This window comes from Cuculus canorus, chromosome 4, assembly GCF_017976375.1.
Source record: "Cuculus canorus isolate bCucCan1 chromosome 4, bCucCan1.pri, whole genome shotgun sequence".
NCBI lineage: Eukaryota > Metazoa > Chordata > Aves > Cuculiformes > Cuculidae > Cuculus > Cuculus canorus.
Window position 1 is genome coordinate 32,869,555 of NC_071404.1, and position 16,591 is coordinate 32,886,145.

The window sequence follows — 16,591 nt, forward strand, 5'->3', positions numbered from 1 at the left end:
ATACAGGCTTCCTGTACTGTGCTTCCTGTTGTGTTCCATCAGTTTATATCTCGCTCTTGAATCCTCTATTCAATAGATTTCTTGGAGCGATCATTTTTAAAGAGTGAGAGCTAAAAGGATTTGTATGCTTTGTCTTACATGTGCTCCTATTTAAATATTTTGGCCCAAGCTTCTGTTGTTCTATTGTTAGTGTTTAAAATAGTAATACAGACTATCACTTTCATAGAAACAAAAGTTTCGTTGCAATACTTTCTCAAACTGGAGGCATGCCAGTTCTTTATGTCTGAATCCTTGCTTCTGCAATCTAAGTACTCTTCCATCTTTTTCCCCTCTCTAAACAAATTATACTCACTATAGTGTTGTTTGTTAAACAGTATTAAACGGTACTGGCACTGTGTCTTGTGAAACCCTGGCTGCAGATTCTTGCACTGATGCACCAGCAACAAGAAAGCCGACAGCTGGTCCTTTCTCAGGAGTATGTAGTCACATTTTCTGATCACTTGCTCATTTGACTGTTTTTCTACATGTAAACGAAGGGACAGATTCAAGTCTCAGCTACACCATTATAAATAGGAGGATACCAGTGGACATCAAAGGAATTCTTTTGAACTCCAAAGTGTAAATCAGTGCACATTCTGGTCATACAGTTAGTTTAACATAAAGGAAACAGAAAAATTGCTTTTTGTGAAATAATCCTTAATTATATTATTTTTTATATTATTTCAAAAATAAGTGGAGGCTTTATCAGATATTTCATGGTTAAAACTGGGGTTGAATATCTGATGCAGATTTTAAAGTTTAGTGACCATTCAAATATTGATTTAGGGGAAAGGGGGTGTATCAGAAAACGATGTACCCATTTATATATTAATTCATGCTTTTATATTTGGATTAACGTATGTTGGCTAACATCTAATTACATGCTGCAAAGTAATTTTAAAAAGTGGCTGTATGATTCTTCAGTATTCTAGTGTTTATTTTGTTTCCAATTAATGGAAAAAATGCAGCTTTTAAAGGAAGCTCAGAATAGGCTGAGCTGATTAAATGGGGCACTCTGCTTTGTATGGCTTTAATACATATTTGCAGGAGAATTCTTATTTTTTATTTACATTCCAGAACAATGCAAAAAAGATGTCTGTTGCATATTTATTATTCACTCTGCATGCAGAATTTGCATATTGTATCAAAACCTAGTAAATATAATATATGTAATAAATCACAGTGCAAAACAGTTATAAGAATGCAATGCTCAAAGCAGGTTTTGGGGTATGTCTTTTGTTTTAGAGCTCTATTTAAGTGCCTAAATAAATGCTAGAATTTTCAGGGCTTCTGAGCAGATCTGATTTACTTTGAAGTCATGGAAAACTGCAGAATGGTCTTGGCACACAGAAATTAATAAAGCTGAGGACAAAACTAACGTCATTTCCTGATTTAGTTCCATTCTTGAGCCACAAGACTATCCTTTTGTTGGTAATATCACACGATCAGAACCAAATGTATTAGATGGAAGTGTTGTACCTGAATAAATTAAAAATGAATGGTGCTTCATGATTCTATTATTTGTGACATTGTCTGCTGCAAGTTTTTGTACTTTGTTGTAATTTGCTTGCTTATGAGACTGGTCCATGTCAGCCTTCCTCATACAAATATAACTTTTATTCTGCAGGAATTTCTATTAATTTGTAAAGAAAGGGTGGACAGTGTGGATTTTACCAGTTTAAAATAAGCAGTGCCAGAGAATACAGATATTAGAAGAGATAGAGGTGAGAGATTTACAGCTAATTCATCAATCTTCTAAATGCAGTATAGAATACTTTTAGTGCTTTATGGTGAGTAGCAATTTATGGCTTTTTTAAGGAAAGAACTCCATCATTTTCTGTGGAAGATACCTCACTTACTGGTAATCTTACAGGCAGAAATAGATTGCAGTTTGCTGGAGTAAGGGTAGGAGCAAGAGGCATAAAAGTACTTTTTTTAAATGGACACTTAGAGAGAGGACAAAAAGACATTGGTAACCAAATGCTGTTGTAAAATCTGTTTCCATAAGTGGAGTAGTGACCCAGGAATGGCATTAGCAAATGTTACTGTTCAAGATTGTCTTCATGAATTGAGACAAAAAAGGACTGCCATTTTGTTGTCTTTGTGTAGTCTATCTATGGCACTTGGTAGTTTAGGGTGTAGAAAAATGGGGAGAATGAGAATCCCAAGTTTCCCCAAAGCTTCCCCAAAGTTAGGTATACTGTGATATTAAAGCAAGATGCAGTTGCTGGTCCCAAGAAAGGAAAGTGATTGCCATGAAAGAAGCCTATTCTGGCTAAATGGTATGTCCAGCATCTCTGGAATGGCGAATGGGGTGTTGCTCATGGTAATACAGTCAATCTCTTTAGTAGGAATGGGTGTGATACTGGAAAGATAACTGTGTGGCTGCTATCAAGGAAGATGGATCACAACAGTTGTCTCAACAACCATGGTGAAATTGCATCCTTTAGCTGAACTTAGCTTATTATAACGTTGTCATAATACCAAAACACACCTCCATCCTAAAGGTCCTCTGAGGGAAGACCACTCCCAACTGGGCACGTGCTCTAAATTTTATTGACCATATCTTTAAATGTGAAGCGAGAGATTTTTTTTTTACACCAACCAATAATAAAGGAATGTATGGCTAAAGTCGCTTAAGGTACATCTGAAGCTAAAGAAGCCTTATAAAAATGAAACACAAAGAGGGAAGTGTAGGGAAGACCTCCACTGAAATGTCTGGCATCAGTCAGCAGAGTGGGCCCACAGAGGGTTGCCTATTCAGTAACTGTGTTATGTGTGCTTATCTACTAACATCATGCTAACTGCTAGTGCTTATCAGTGCTTGGGATCTGGACTGTATATCGTTCCAGACCTGTTTTTGCAGCAGATGTCTTATCACCAGCTACTATCAAATTCTTATCCTGTTGTGAATCTATATAATAAGATTTATTTTTATACATGTACAAATTTTCGGGAACTTTAATAATTAATATAAGGGATTTGTCCCAGTGACGCTATCAGTGCAATCCTAGTGGGCTGGGCAAATTGCAATGGATCCCAGGGGACTCCCTTTTCTATAATCGATTTATCCCAAGGACACTGTTGGCACAGTCCTGGCAGGCTGGTCAAATTGTAAAGGACCAGAGGTCAGCTCCCTTTTCTATGAGGGATTTGTCCCAGAGGTGCTGTTGGCATGATTCTGGCAGGCTAGTCAAATTGTAAAGAATCCAAGGCGATTCCCCTCTTTTCCCTTACTCTGACAAAAATGTGACATAAGATTAGATGAATTTTGCATATTAATCAGAGATTCAATCTCTTGCCTGCTAAAGAGCAGAAACTGATACAAATAGCAAAGGTAAATAAGCTTTTTCTCCACGTGAATTACAAAACCACTGCATTAAAGGAATGGTATTAAGACTGTAACGTCCACATCTGGTAAGTCAGGAAATGCCAAAGAAGTTGCTGCAGGTGCATGCATATGCATGATCTCTTCTTTAGATCATGCTGCTCACTTACTAGCCAGAAAGTATATTGCAGCTAAACACAGTGCTAGATCTAGACCTTCTAAATTATCAGCCTAGATTGAGGTTTAGGCACTTGAATACTGCTATATCCTACAGATCAATCAAGATGTCACCATGCTAGCAATACTTAATCAAAAAAGTGTCAGGTTTGGCCTGAAAATTCTTCATTGCTTAAGCAGCTAATATGTTCCATAGAAATGTGTCTGCTTGTATTCTGTGCTAAAATTCCACTACCATCTAGATTTACATGGAGAGTTGCCTAAATTCAGGTAATAAAGTGGCTTTTGAAGGTGGAAGTTAAGCCTAGAAAAAGGATTCTGGGTATTTGCAGCTTGAAGAAGTTGGGACCTACAAGAGTAACTGAAATGTGGTAATTCTAGAGGGTAACTTTACAATGAAAAAAAGCAGAAGAAATATTGTGATACAATACGATATAAAAAGGCTGGGAAATCAGCATTTGTTTGGGATGACTGTATAGAGATGGATGATTTACCACTTGGACTGCAATTCAAACAGTCCCCACAAAACTGTCTATCATGCATATCTGTTTTGAAATTGGAGTTTAAAAATCTATGCTGATTGCATAGTTGTATACATTTCAGGTAAAGTATTATCCTTTAAAACATAAGTAATCCAGCACAAAGCTGTGTGGCTGAAACTAATCACATCTTTGCTTGTTATATGATTTCTATAACTGTTCATGTTATTTATACTGAAACAGGCTGCGAAATTATCTCCAGCAAAGAGTTTCAAGTAGATCTGCGTTAAGAAATTCATTGCAGGCTTGTGCACGTGTGTTAAAGTATACTTTTCCTTGTTATCTCAAACTGGGCATTCAGAAGTTTGAGTTCTACTTACTGAAATCTCGATTATTCTTTTTCTCCCCTCTAATTTAATTTTATTAATAATCCTAAAATAAGCATCCGTAAAACAGAAGCTTGGGGTTTGTCTCTGCATTTTTGTATGTGTTTGTTCTTACCTCTGAACAAGTTTTATTATCCTGTCTGTTTTTAGCTCTTCCAAGTTCATGCCTTGCTGGTATGGTTTTCTGTTAATTTTCTGCCCCGTTTCTCATATTCCACAAAAGTACATTGTACCACTTTTCCCCTCAGCTAAACTAACCTTCCATTTCACATCTCTGATAGATTTTAATTGCTTTTGGTGATATCTGAGTTCATTCTACAAAGCTCCTTACAAGGATATTAATTGCAATAAAAAAATCCCAGTGTATCATTTTGACATAATAATCTATAATGCTTGAATGGCTTTATAAAGGATACCTAAAATATGAATGCCAGCATGACCTACATGTGAGACAAAAGTTATTCCCTCAGGGAATGGAGATAATTTGCTTTTGTCTCATACATAATGCATCTCCTCTTTTATACCCCATTTCCATGAAAAACATTTTTTGTTATGTATCAGAGAGTTGTTAAAGTTGTTAGTGGAGCATTAGGGTCAGTTTGTTGGGATGTTAACATTCTGCTAGTATTTTTGCAGTCTTGGTTCTCTGTTTCCTATTACCTATTTGTAATTTCTTTTTTTTGGTCTTCAATGCTTTTTTCCGTGTTTTCTCTCTCTTCCTTTGTTCTTTGAAGAGTGAATGCTGCTGATTACCTTTGTTTTGCACAGAAATGGGAAACTTTTTATTAAAAAAAATACTTTAAATGTTTCATTGGTGCAACCATGTCAGTGATTATTTATTAACCAAGTCATGTTAAAAATGCAAACATTATTTACTTCTTACTGACTTCTCCAAAACTGATTCCTTGAGAAGCAGGGAACAGGGGTTGGTCTCTTATGAAGTACTGGGTTGACTCTTCAGACACTCTGCAGGATTTATTAGCGGAACTTGTAGTTATGGGAGCAGTTCAAGATACAACGGATATTCAGCCCTATAAGCAAGAAATAGTATATGCCACAGCAGTTAAAGGGATCATCCTTTTATGACACCTGAGTTTAATGAATGGGATGGATTTTTTCAGCTGCTTTGTACTGAGGATAAATTGGTATAGATTAGCACTGAGCTAGCACTTCATTAGCGTCCTCTCTAATTTGTTGCATACTGCTTTTGTTTTTCAGGTTTTAAAATAAAAGCAGTTGGAGCAGGGTTTTGAATGTCCTAAATCTCTAATTGTGCATCTCCTGACCTTCTACAGAGTCATGTATTATATTGGTTAAATAATAGAAAACTAGTCAGTTTTCTAGATAAGAACATGCTACTGACATCCGTAATGGAAGCATAATATAGTAGGTTTCTTGTTTGACTTTCTGAAGACGCACACTTATTTAATAGAGACTTTTACTGAGATACCTCCAAATTAAGTTTTTAATTTGAAACCTCACCTGTATCTCGCCACCTAGGATGCTGGTATGAAAAATCATGCATCAAAAATAAAATATTACATAACAATTTAATAAGCTCTGCATGGTTTACTAATTGCTGTGTTGCTTACTACTTGCACAGTATTTTTTTTTAGACAATTGTGTTTATGCTGTGTTTGTTCTAAGTTGTTTTTCATCGATTGTTTTGCAGACGGGATACCAGTAAAACCAGTATATATATCTGTGGACTGAAAAACATTGATATTTTTGATATTTTCATTTTTATTTTAGTATTATTTGACGGTAGTCATCTAGATCTGTTATTTGCACTTTTACATTTTTACATTTTTATATTAATAGGCAAGTATTTTTTCACAACTGTCAGCAAAAAAGTGTTCATGTGACTTTACATTGTACAATGCTATTTATAGCATCTAATTTACCACAGAGGTATTGAGTTTGATCATTATTCAGATCACAGTGTGACATGTTTTATATCAAAGGACCCAAATGACTTGTTATTACAATCCCATTGGTTTACGTGAACGCTTTAAAATATATCGCTTGTGTGTTAACTAGGACGCAAGAGAAAACACTGGATCATCACCTTGGTGTGTGAAAATTATAGAAGCAGCAACCTGACAGTGTAAGGAAAGAATGAAATCAGCAGAGAGTGGCCTGTGAGGTTGTCAGGCTCTGAATAATATTTGAACAAGTGTGAAGCAAGAATATTGTTAGATGATGCATGTGATGTATGGAGCCTTATGCCACTTATGGCATGGAAATATCTATAGCTTTTCTATCAGATGAGTTACTGTATGTGTCTAAACCCTGAACATCATTCATCTGCACCACACCATGTTGACTGTGATGTGCTGCATTTCCTGCCTCAGAAATTCTAATGAATACTTTATAGGTTTTCTTGGCAGCTTTTTGTATTTTTTTTTTCTTTTAGGCATTGCCTGTTCTGGCTAACTTTATGGTTGGGATTATGTGAGAAAACTAATTAGGGAATAGGAGGCTAAACACATTATATTAGAGAAATTCTTTTCTTTAAGGGCTAATCCTGATTGGCAGTGCAAGCCTCTAACAAGGTGTTAAATGCTACAGGTTCCTGTTAACTTCAGTGGGAATAGTGTTTAAGCCTTTAAATTGCGCTGGAGCACTGGATGCAGAAAGTCTATGGTGCTTTTTATCAGGAAAGCTCTTCGTTGCTTTTTGCTTTTTACTGTTGAAGAGGTGAAATTCTTACCAAAGGATGTATTCTGTTCCTAAGGGTGTAATTCCAGTGCTATGAGGTTTTTTTTTTTTTTAATCTTACTCAGGATTCTTGTTACTGCATAATCAGTCATTTTAACTGTGTGTTTTTGATTTATTTGTCTCTTTAACTGTTGCGTATATCTGTTCCCCTGTGCTTTTTCACACACTCCATATTCTTGATCATCCTCTTTCCTTTTATGCCTAGCTTGCTCTCATTCTCATTAAAACTTGTTGCCTTTGCCAACATTATTACAAGTAATCTATAATCCAACCCTCTTTTCTTGCTCTAGGCAATTAAAACACAAAGGAAAAACGGACCCCGTAAAAAAAGAACACAAAACAAATGATATGATATGTTATGATATATTCACTTGAAAAGAAATCACCTCTAAAGAAAAATATCCCCTCTTTTGTTCTCTCTTGTCCTTTCTTATTCCTCACTATGTCTGTTGTGATTATTTATCGTTATTATGGCTTTCAAATCCTTCAGCTTCTGTCTGCATGGAAATAAGAGATGTTTTCAAAGGCACAAATTGTGGATACACACTCAGTTGTTATAGAAAAGATTGATTTCTCCTCTTTATGGGTACACAAACAGCATGAGCATGTGCAGCACTTTCTCAGTGTCAGAGGGATTTTGCTGGTTTGAGATACTAAACTTCAAGAAGATACCAGTAGGAAAGAATGACCCCCCTGTGTCTGTCATTAGCATCCTTTGTTAAAGGCAGCCTGTTACTATAGTTTTCCTATAAATATATGCTGTTTTGTTTACGTAGATGTTATAGTTTAACCCCAGCCAGCAACTGAGCACCATAAAGCTGCTTGCTTACCCCTTTATGATGGGATAGGGGAGAGAATCGGGAGAGTAGAAGTAAGAAAACTCATGGGTTGAGACAAAGACAGTTTAACAGGTAATGCCACATGTGAAAGCAAAGCAAAATAAAGACTTAGTTCACTACTTCCCATTGGCAGACAGGTGTTTAGAGCCATCCTAGGGAAAGCAGGTCTCAGTCGTGTAATAGTTAGTTGGAAAGACAAACACCATCATTTTGAATGTCTACTTCTTCCTTCTTCTTCTCCCAGCTTTATTGCTGAACATAATCATGTAGTTTGCTCAGCTGGGGCCAGCTGTTCCAACTGTGTTCCTTCCCAGCGTCCCATACACCCCTCAACTTACTCACTGATAGGGCCATGTAAGAAGAAGAAAAGGCCTTGACTCTGTGTAAGCGCTGCTCAGTCGTAACTAAAACGTCCCTCTGTTATCAACACTGTTTTCAGCACAAATCCAAAACAGAGCCTTGTACCAGGCACTGTGAAGAAAATTAACTCCATCGAGCCAAAACCAGCAGAGTGGGCCCTACTGACAACAGTAGTGTAAGGACAGGAACACAATGTCTACCCATACAACTCTTTATGAGATCTTACTGCTGTATCTGGGTTTTATATTTAAGCCATTCGAACTATTACTTGTATCTATCCTATCTTCCTTTTTCCTGTACTATGCAGTAGTCTTATGAATTTCCAGGTAAAATGCCTCATTCTAGTAAGTATTGCTTGTGTCATCTATACCTCCTTTACTCCAGTCCTATTAAATGCAGCTGGAAAGAACTCCTGTTAATTTTCAAACTCGGACGCCAGAAGTTTAATTATATGAGAAAATGGACAAATGAAAAGAAATGCAGTGGACAGTCACAGAATAGAATGACTGCCAGCACTTTACCTTGAAATGGTATTTCCATTTAGTGGCATCCATTTCCAGAATGAATTCATAAAAGTCATACAACATATGTATTCATAAAAATCATACAACAGTCGGCACTATTAATAAGCGGGTGGTGTGGAGTTACAACTTCAGAAAACATTATTTTTGGTAGCAGCGTTACAGCCCTATGACTAGATGTGCTTGAAGGTCGGCCACTGTGTATATGTGTAAAGATATTTCAGAGAGGAATAAATTATGTGATATCTGATACGAAAGGATGAGAAACATTGGAAACTATTTGAAGTGTTTGAAACTTTGTTTTAGAGTGCATTGACACTAATCAGAAGTAACTTTATGGTGATTTCTGAAATAGAGTGTTACCATCATAGTTGAAGTGGGAATACTATTTCTAACATGGTAACATCAGACACCTCAGGTAATAGCAACACTTACCATCTGATTAGATGGTTACAGTCCAGAGGCAAAATTATGGATCATTCAATTTTTGGTGAAAAGCCTTACCTATACTGGTGATTGCTGTTTTGGAGCCTGTTACTGTTGGTGTTGCATTTGTTGTTGTGCTAGTTGCAGCAGTACTGTAATTCGTGTTAGTATAAATCCAGCAACGCAAACCTTTATGTGTAATTTTTGTGTTTCACAGGTGATATATTACCTAACAAGGGAATCATTGTATTTTTATCTATGTCCAATACATTTATGAAGCAGAAAGAGAATGCAGTTATATATTACTGTAAACTTCCATCCAACTCTGACTGAATGAAGAATGGAAGAACCTTTTCCTGTGTAAAATACTTTGCAGTATCCTAACGTGAGTTACAAAATAATAGCAAAATAACTTCTGTAAAACACAAAATCTGTTGCGTGTGAACAAATAACCCTGAAAATTCAACAGTTTTTACTGATAAAGTTTAAATACAATGAACCTTTTGGCCTATTTTTATTTATTTTCCACCTATACAACTTTGAAGACATCCATAACGTGTTGGAATAGTATGGATTATAAAGGAGAAGAAAACATAAACATACATACTGCATCATCTGCTTTGATAGGAGTTTTTGTACCTGATATGATCAGTCCATTCCTAGAGTAGGATGTTGATGCTTTGCTGATGTTCTTCATTCACTAAAGGGCATAAAGTTCATAGTTGTGGGCAATAACTCAGTTCCAATTGATTATGTCAACATTACACCTTTGAGTAATGGCTCACCAGCAGGACGAAGACAATCACAGTCTTGTCAGGTTTGTAAAGGCTTGATCAGGGCAAGAACATGCCCGCTATAGAACACTCATTTTAGCTAATGCTTGTATAGCCTTAAGTAACATTGTCTACTGTGTGTAAATCTCATTTTGCCTTCCCAGCTTTAACAACCTTTGGAGTCTTCTTCTTTGGCTGAAAAGAGATTATGATTGTACGTGGGAAGAATATTGGAGGATATTGGAACAAGCAGTCTAATGTCCATTTTAAAGAATTCCCCTTACCTGGGCTGTATTCCATATTAAGAAGTCCCTCCCACTTGCCATGTGACATGTGTCATGAGCTGATGATATGCCACTTTCTGTGAACTAACTAGGTGCGTTTCCTTCTGCTCCTCAGGTAGCCTGAGGTAGCCATAAACCAGCTCCTAGTAATTGGTGAAGATGATGCTAAGAGCATAAAATATTTCAAAAAAGCAGTGTTCACGCAGGTAGCAAAGCTTAAAAAATTGAGATTTTAATGGTGTTTTATCAATTCAATTTAGACAGAGCACTCCACATTCATCCAAAGTACTTTTCCACACTAATTAGATACTCTTCAAAGGCTTAATTACCATTTTGAGGTTACTTTTGTGTCCTAGATATATCCTGAATTACTAATATTTTCACAACTGTGTGCTTTGTAGATGGGGGTAGTGTTTTCTAATATTGCAAATATAAAATACAAAGCAGTACTACTTACAGACATAAAAAACATCAGAAGGAAAAGCAGGTCAGCATGATTTTGTTACTGTCATTTCTAGTAATCTCCAGTGCAATAGATCTTACTATACTTTGACAGCACTATTTGCGTACACCTCTGAGTGTTTAGACAGGGCATGAGAAAGAGGCAAAAACTTTCTTCAGGGGACTTGACTGCTCTTTCACAGTTTCAGTCACTGAAGAATGAAATGAAGTCAGGAATAATAATAATAAAAACCACTGTGTATGTGTTTGGTGAGAGGAGGAACAGCGTCATAAAGTGTTGGCTGTGAATACAAAATAATTGAGGATCATTTTGCATGCGTGCTAAGCATCTGCAGCAAGTCTAGACATCTCTGTGTTTGAAGGAATAACTTTCTACAACCTGAGCTGAAAGGTTCGTTTCTCTTAATCACGACTCTGGTAGCTCTGGTTTCAGGTAGCGGGGGTATAGCTGGACAAGAGGACTGTGTGGCTGGAGTATTTTCCAAAGAGAGGAAAGTGGAAGAAATTATATCCAGTTTAGGCTCTGTGTCGTTTCCTGATAAATCTGGCTACAGATTTCTCCACAACCAGTGTGTAGTTTTCCACCTATCAAAAGAGGAGAAGGCAAAAGAATGAATAATTATAGGTAGTGTAGATAAAGTGTTTGTGAATGACTTTATGTGCTTCTCTGCTTTTGGATCTTAGGACAGAGAGTATTTATGTTTCAGTAGGCACTTATCTTAAATGATCTGCAAATGATGATGTCTGTATCCAGTCAGAAAAGTGTAGTTTACAGATTACCTGGTGAGTATTTTCACAGAATACTGATCTCTTTCTTTTAAAATGACATTAGAATGGTTTTTCACTCTAATTTTGGGTTAATCCCATCCTTTGGCTTTTGGAAATAGCCTGGTTTTCCTGCTAATATGTCTTCATTAAGCATTAAACTTTGAAACCACCTAGGCTTTATGAAAGAGTCGTTATATTGCACTGTAGTTGTACTGTAAATACACTGTAGCTGGATGGTGATTTTTGAATGCTGCAGCTGTTCATCCATTTTGTTGACAGGTTAACAGTAAGACTGAATGTGCATTGCATTTGTTTGTAGAAATGTCTTTCTCATTACCATACCAAAATAAGGTTTCAAAATTGTAGCTGGTGGCATCCTCAGAGTTTCCTCTTGATAACCATAACTCATTTGTGGTTAATATACAGATATATGCAGTTTTTATGAGACATACTTATTGGTGGCAATTCCTTTTTTACAGCATATATATTTTTCCAAATGGAAGAGACAGTAGGCTTTCTGAAGGAGAAGAGGTAATCCAGCAGATCCTGGCCAGTTAGATCTTAATTGCTTTTATTTTCACTGCTTAGCAATTTACTTAGCATGAAGGTTATCCTGATGTTAATTGAAACTCCTTAGAAAGATTTCCAAATCAAAGGAAATAAGTATAAGAAGGGGTCTGCATATATAGAATTCTTACACAAACAAACCAGAAAATTCAGTGATCTAATCTTGCTTGTGGGGTCACAAACGGCCACATTCCAATACCTTTACTTCACAATGATTACTACCTTACTCAGAATTTGTCATTTTTTGGAGGTGCAATAGGCATACTCTTGAGATTGGCGAAAATGATGAACTGTGGCAGAAAATGTATTCAAGTTTGAAGAAATTCAGGTGTTCCGTTAACTGTGTTTAGCTGCTTCTTGACCTGTCTTATTTAAAAAATACTTGTTTATTAAACATAATTCTCAAACTGGGAAATGAATATTCTTCGGCTGTCTAAATATAAATGTAACTAATCCCATTCAGCGTCAAATGAAAGTTATAGAACAAGACCTGCCACAACTGGCATTGCTACAAACTGCTACAAAGAATATCTTCTTCCTGGAAATACCTTGTTCTGAATAAATCTTTTTAGTCAAGTTTCAGTTGATTTAGTGGAGGCTGTGGTCACATATCATCGTACTGTGCTTAATGTTTGGTGTACCTGTGTGCAAGAGCCATACTTGGTCTAGTTTGCATGGGGACCGTTCTGTTCAGAGCTGTCAGGTAAGCAGAAGGCTGGGGATAGATAGGGAATATTGGCTTGTAATTCTTGAGTAGGCAAGGGGAAAGGGAAGAAGGAGGGCAGCGTGCAACATGCTGCAACAGATGTAGCCCATCATCGGAGATTTTGCTGCAAGGTGGCAGAAGCTTATACAAATAATGGAAATACTGAGTGGGGAAAATGAACGCTCATGTTGAAGCTCCTTAAACAATCAGTGTTTAGACTCTTAGCAATACACACAGTTTTCCCATAAATTATTGCATATTTCCTGAAAGAGTCTTCCTGAGTGCATGAAATGACAGAGAATTTTTGACTGCTTTTTTTCTTGTGCTCTTAAAGATTTCCTTGGAGAGTCTATGTAGACTTTCTCCTGAGTTCACATCAGAGTTTTTTGATAATTGTTCCTGATGCTTCTCCATATTGTGAACTTTTTAACAGAAAAGTAGCAGCAGATTTACTTCTCTGGAGAGGAACAAAAAAGTCTGTTGATGTGATCTAAAAAAGAGAAAGGGAAGAAAGTGCTACTTAAAATAAATATTTCCGTTTCAGTGCATATAGAATGAGTGATTAAATGACATCAAAGAACTTCGTAACGGAACCAAAAGACATACTCCTTTCAGAGTTTCTCCTCTTATCTTTTCTAGATTTTTGCTAAAACTGAAATGCTACTATGAAATTACTTACTAGAGAATCTACTTTTGCAGTGATGCTGACAAATGAACTCTGTTTTGCATTGGTTAGGGCAGTGACAAGCTATTACTCTTACAAAACTCAGATTGATACCTTCTCCTCTCAATGTGTGCCCACCTGTTGTATCTGTTACAACAGCCTCTCAGGAGGGTTGCCAATTGTCTTTAGCAGGTTCTCCTCCTTGTCACATCACTGTTGTATATCCAGCATAATGGAGCTGCTGAACATCATTAAAGTCCAAAATGTAATGGTCATATATTCAAAGGAAAAAGAAAATGAGGCTAGAATTGTTCTAAGGCCTGAATGAGTCTAATCAAGAAGTTTCTACAAAGCTGCTAGAAGTCTATACCTACTAACCATTCTGATAATTTTTCATAAAGCTGACATTTTATATATTTGGACAATATCAGGTTTTGCACAGTTTACGAAAACAGCCAAGCAATTAGAACTGAGTAGGTGACTGGGTTGCTTTGGCTGAGACTGACCATGAGATGGAATTGACCGTTTCACATCTGGGACCAAAAAAAAGCAAAACCAAAAGAAAAACAGAATCCTCGTTATGGATTTTGATAAAATGCATGAGCAGAATTCAGGCTTCTGTATACAAAATGTATGAAGATTACTAACAGTTACAGACAGATGTGGGATTTTGGACTCCCCTCACCTCTGCCTCATTTCCTAGTGTTTCGAGCTGTAGCAAGGTCTGACAGCATGAGCTAGAGTTCCAAGATCATCTTCCACAATATTTATTGTCAAGAACCTCCTGATTTGGAGCTTGGTACCATTTCTATGGGCAGCCAAGCACTTTATTGAATCTAATAACCCAGTACATGTGCCACAGCTTCAGGGAACAGAAATTGTAGGATACGTGCTGCTATGTAGATAGACCCCTCAAGCTGCATACAAAGCAAATTGCCTAGACACGAGGCGGGAGATGTAGAATGCTATTATGCTTTCACTTCGCTTTCACTGTGCAGATACTTTGATGTGATTTTCCTTCTCTGTCTGCTGTGCAGGACTCCTTGTGCAGCTTTACCCCTGAACTTATTTTGTGGATAAATTAAGAACTTTCCACTACAGTATTGGGAAATCTGTCATGACCCCAAACAATGCACCAAACTGAAGCTCACACAGGGCACAGTCTTATACGTGTGTTTGGAGTCTCTTGGAGAACAACACTTGCATGTATTTTTAATTTCTCTGGCTATCCCCCTGTGACAGGGTGAGTTGTATTCTTTTCCTCCAATGTGCCAGTTTACTGATTATTATGCCCCAAAAACAACTTTTCATCATCATGTTGTCAATTCTCATTTTTATACTGATGATATAGTTATGGGTATCTTTGAAATGTGACATGTCTGGATCTTTTTCGGTCTGGCAGACACTGAATCATTAATGTTTCAAAATCAGATACCTCTGGATACCAGCAAAATGGAGCTGCTTGTTGACTGATTTCTTAAATTTGCTGAGAAATATCAGTCCTTTTCCTAACCTTTGATGACTTCCAGTTTTACTTCAAACAGGTGTCTAGTTGTTACCTTTGACTGAGGATTTTTTCTTGTGATTTTGTATGTATAAGGAACTGCCTTTCTTTATTTGTAGTCTTTCCAGAACTTTGAGTGTTCTGGCTGCAGAAATTTCCAAATCTCCTTCCCTGTTTTTGAATCATGCAATATGTCAGTGCGTTATTTCCCCTTAATTGCTAACAATTGCTTAACTAACCTACTTTTCACTTGCACGGTCTTTTCAAAATTCTTCCAGATATTGTACTTAGTGACACTTGCTGATCATAAACACAGTCTTGCTCTTTAAGATTTATTTATAAAACTGACTGCCATGTTATGTTATGATATTCACAAATTTTATTAAAAGTTTACTTTCTCCATTTACAAAACCAGTCTAATTCGGCTGATTATTCACAGAAGACAGGCAAGAAGTGGAAGGGTACTCTCTACTCTTGAATAATTAGAGGGCACTTACTAGGAATATATATCAGTAAGACTATTACAGCAATCAGACATTCATGTCCTGTGAACTCCACTGAGAAGATTTCAGCTTTTTGCTTAAAATGAAATGCAACATTTCTTTCTCTTTTTATATTAGTTCTCATCCATTTTTTCCCTTCCTATTTCCCCCAAAAGCTGAGTTTCCTTATTCCCCAGTAACTACTTTCTCTTGCATGTCTTCATTCCTATGAACCAGTTTCTTTTCCTCGCTTGATTCCTAGAATTTGTTATGTTTTTTGTTTAAACTTTCTTCAGTCTGTAAGACTTTGGTTTTGTTTCTTTTTTTTCCCTCTTGCTAGTCCACTTACTCTTGGCATTTGCTCCCTAGGGCATAGTTTTTGTCTCTGGGCAAGTATACACAGAACCTTTTCAGTAAAGCTTACTTTGTGAGAACTTTGCTTCGGCAGCGAGCAACATGGAAGTAAAACAAAAGGCAATATTGCCAAAGTTCCAAGACTGGCTTTGGCAAATGCTAGTGAATATGAGTTCATGGCTTCAATTTGTGAGAAAACCTCTCACTGTCTGGCCTCCAGCTAGCAGAAGCTTTCATATTCCTCCTGTGACAAATGCTAGCCTTAGAGAAGTTTTCAAGTGAGGCCAATAAGTCAGTCATCTCTACTAACTGATGCAAAGCATTAGTCTTTAAATGGTAAACATAAAATATGAAATCCTGGTTGTGTTGAAATGAATGACAGGAATTTCTACTGAATTTGCCAGTAAGCTGTGTAGGGATTATTATTCCTTCTGAGTGTAGAGAATGAAAATCTGGATTCTGGAATAAAAAGAAAACCCTTGCATGCATGCTATGGCTGTCAGACCTTTGAAAAGCCAGATCTTACTGATGTTCTTTTAATTACTGGACCATGTTGTACAGGAGTGTGAATTTGAGTTACTCATAGCTCTAGTGGGAAAGATGCTCAGTCAGCTGAAACTGATTTGTATTGCAGTTTGAAAAGGCAGCATCAGAGCCAGCCTGGATGTTGTTAAATAGCTTTCTAAAGCTGCTATTGTAAGTAGCTGTCTTTTCAGCTACTGAAGAATCAGTCTGTAACCAGGGATTCGCT